We start from the raw sequence: 4,032 nt of genomic DNA on the forward strand, positions 1-4,032 counted from the left end.
CCGCTAGTCCGAGAGACCCTGAACAACCTGGCCGGCATGAAATTCTTCTCGAAAATCGATATCGTTTCCGCTTTTAACAATATTCGGATTAAAAAGGGGGAAGAATACCTGACGGCATTCCGCACGAGATTCGGCTTATACGAGAGCCTAGTCATGCCTTTCGGGCTAACGGGAGCCCCCGCGACGTTCCAGAGATATATAAACGACTCCCTGCGCGAATACTTAGACGTATTTTGTACAGCCTACCTGGACGACATTTTGATTTATAGCCGCACCCGAACAGAACACGAAGAACATTTGAAACTCGTACTGGAAGCCCTGAGGAAAGCCGGGCTATACGCCAACGCCGCGAAGTGCGAATTCTTCGTGACGGAAACCAAGTTCCTGGGCCTGCTGGTCGGCGTCGAAGGCGTAAAAATGGACCCTGAAAAAATCACCGCTGTCCTGGACTGGCAAACACCCAAAAAGCTTACTGACGTACAAGCATTTTTGGGGTTTGGCAACTTTTACCGGCGCTTTATCCGAGATTTCTCAAAGATCGTAGCCCCTTTGACGAGATTGACCAAGAAAGACGTCGCATTCGAATGGAATAGCGCCTGCGAAACCGCCTTCCGACTGCTGAAGAGAAAGTTTACCGAAGCCCCCGTACTGGCGCACTTCGATTGGGAAAAGGATGTGATCCTGGAGACCGACGCTTCCGATTATGTTTCTGCGGGAATATTGTCACAATACGGCGACGACGGAATACTTCGCCCCGTCGCGTTCTTTTCGAAAAAACACACAGCTACCGAATGCAATTACGAGATTTACGACAAAGAATTGCTAGCCATTATCCGCTGTTTTGAAGAATGGCGCCCGGAACTCGAAGGGACGTCGTCCCCGGTCCAAGTAATTACGGACCACCGCAACCTGGAATATTTCACGACGACGAAAATGCTCAACCGCCGACAAGCCCGATGGGCCGAATTCCTGTCAAGATTTAATTTCCGTATCACCTACCGACCCGGGAAACAAGGAGCGAAGCCCGACGCACTAACCAGGAGGTCAGAGGATATGCCTGAGGAGGGGGATGAACGACTTAAGCACCAAACACAAGTCGTACTGAAAGAACACAATTTACCTGCCCGCCCCACCCGGTTACAACCCATAATCCGCCAAAACAAACCCCTATTGCCAAGACACCTGATAGAGCTACTAGACGCCGGATACGAATCCGACCCGATAACGCAATCTGCCCTAGAAGCGTTGAGGACAGGCGCCGACCGCCACCCCAAGCTGCAATTGGCCGAATGCGAAGAACGATCCGGCTATTTGTATTACCGCAATAGACTGTACGTACCCGATTCGAATAATCTGAAAGCCGAGATCCTGCGCCGCTGCCACGACTCCCCCGTCGCCGGTCACCCCGGCAAAGCAAAAACCTACGACCTGCTGTCCCGAGAATATTACTGGCCCGGAATGCTACATTACGTATCATTATGGGTAAAGAAATGCCAGACCTGCCGCCGAATCAACCCGTCCCGCGAAGGCCACCAGGGCCTCCTGCGACCCCTGCCCACTCCTGAACGCTCATGGCAACACCTGTCGATGGATTTTATCACACATTTGCCGCAAAGCAACGGCCACGACGCCATCCTAGTGGTCGTAGACCGCCTGACTAAGATGAGACACTTCGTCCCTTGTAAAGGGACCTGCAATGCCGAGGACACCGCCAACCTGTACCTACACCACGTATGGAAACTACACGGGTTGCCCCTGACGATAGTTTCGGATAGAGGCACCCAATTCGTGTCGAAGTTTTGGAAACACCTGACAACCCGTTTGAAAATCGACAGCCTGCTATCCACTGCTCACCACCCCGAGACTGACGGACAGACCGAGCGTTTTAACGCGTCCCTGGAACAATATTTGAGAGCTTATGTGGCCTACCTGCAAGATGATTGGGAAAGTTGGCTTCCCCTCGCCGAATTCACAGCCAACTCCCACAAGTCCGAGACCACCGGAACCTCCCCGTTTTACGCGACTTACGGATTCCATCCCCGCATGGGATTCGAGCCGGTACCCCTGAACCAGCCTTTGCCCGCCCAGCGGGATGCCGAAAAGCTAGCCGCCCGAATGGAAGCCATTCTGGAACAAGCCCGCGCCGAAATGACCGCCGCCCAAGCCCGTTACGAAGAACAGGCGAACCGACACCGTACCCCGGCCCGCCGGCTTACCGTCGGCCAATATGTGTGGTTAGACGCACGGAACATCCAGACCGCCCGCCCGCAGAAGAAACTGGATTGGAAGAACTTGGGACCCTTCCGAATTTCTGAAGTGATTAGCCCGTACGCCTACCGTTTGGACCTGCCGTCGTCTATGAGAGTACACCCTGTTTTCAATATAAACCGACTAAAACCTGCTGACGTTGAGCCCCTGCCGGGCCAACAACCTGCACCGCCACCCCATTTGGAAGTGGAAGGTGAGAGAGAATACGAAGTCGAAGAGATCCTCGACTCCTTTTGGGAAACCCGCGGCCGAGGAGGCCGCCGGCTGAAATATATCGTCCGTTGGGCTGGATATAGCGAACCCACGACTGAACCTGCCGATTACCTGGAAAACGCTGCTCAATTGGTAAAGAATTTCCACCGTCGATACCCCCATAAGCCCGGGCCCCGGCCGTGACGGAGCTCGGCCTGGAAGGGGGGAATACTGTCACAGACCTGAAGGACAGCCACTGGGCTGTCGCTTAGTCATGACCCCTGTCACGTGAAGGCGCGAGGGCCGAGCGCCTCGCGCGCGTATATCTACGCGAAATCTCTGCAGTCTCCGATATGTAGCTCCTCGAGCTACGTCTTCGTCAACAACCACCTGCTACCCCGTACCTGGAAGACTAGATAGCCAATATACTCTGTCCTGTTACCTGATCGCCCGCACCTACCTGTCCGCCCTGCCTGCCCGTGACATATACCCTATTTTATCGCATTTAAAACATTTGCCACTTTTGGGGTTTTTACGGGGCTTTTTATATTATATAGCACTAAAATCCATAAATTTATTATAGGTATTATAAATTGTACTGTAAATTTGGGATGTTATATAACGGGGCTGCTACCATCCATTATTATTTTTATAATATATAAATTGGGGGTATTGGTATTTGCGTCCCGTATTAATTTATTAAATTAAAGTAACGAATATTTGCTGTCCGCTTTGTTTTTTTTGTCGACGTTCGTAAATCCGGTTGTTAAATTTAATAGCAAATTCGACGTATTCGAAAAAATCCTCGGGTCGGTCGAATTTGGATATTTTGTTTTTTATTTTTAATTTTAATTCCTGGTAAAATTGGAGGATTTTGGTTTTTTCGGTTATATTTAATTTTGTTATTAATTTTTTAAATTCGATTATATAAACGGAGGTTAATTTAATTTGTCGTAAATTAACCAAATTTCGTTCGGTTTATTATTTTTTATTGGGTTTTTGGAATAAAAAACGGAAGGTGCGTTTATATTTTGCGAAAATTAAAAAAATATCGGTAATTTTTTAACGTTGTTTTTCGGGGGGTATATTAAACCATTCCTGCAATAAAAGTTCGAATTAAAATAAAATTCGTCCTCGGAAAAAAATGGCCGCGTTGTCACAGACCTGAAGGACAGCCACTGGGCTGTCGCTTAGTTATGACCCCTGTCACGTGAAGGCGCGAGGGCCGAGCGCCTCGCGCGCGTATATCTACGCGAAATCTCTGCAGTCTCCGATATGTAGCTCCTCGAGCTACGTCTTCGTCAACAACCACCTGCTACCCTGTACCTGGAAGACTAGATAGCCAATATACTCTGTCCTGTTACCTGATCGCCCGCACCTACCTGTCCGCCCTGCCTGCCCGTGACATTACGTAGCTCCTTCATTAGGTGCCCGCGATGCCTGCGTCACTGCAACCCCCGATCTTAACCGATTCGACCGAGGAACTGATCGAACACCTACAAGGACACCCTGAACAATGGGTGTCTTACATCTCCGATTCCTACCAAAAGCTGCAACTATTGCACGATAGCA

This window comes from Pyricularia oryzae, chromosome 1 (genome assembly GCF_000002495.2).
Source record: "Pyricularia oryzae 70-15 chromosome 1, whole genome shotgun sequence".
Taxonomy (NCBI): domain Eukaryota; kingdom Fungi; phylum Ascomycota; class Sordariomycetes; order Magnaporthales; family Pyriculariaceae; genus Pyricularia; species Pyricularia oryzae.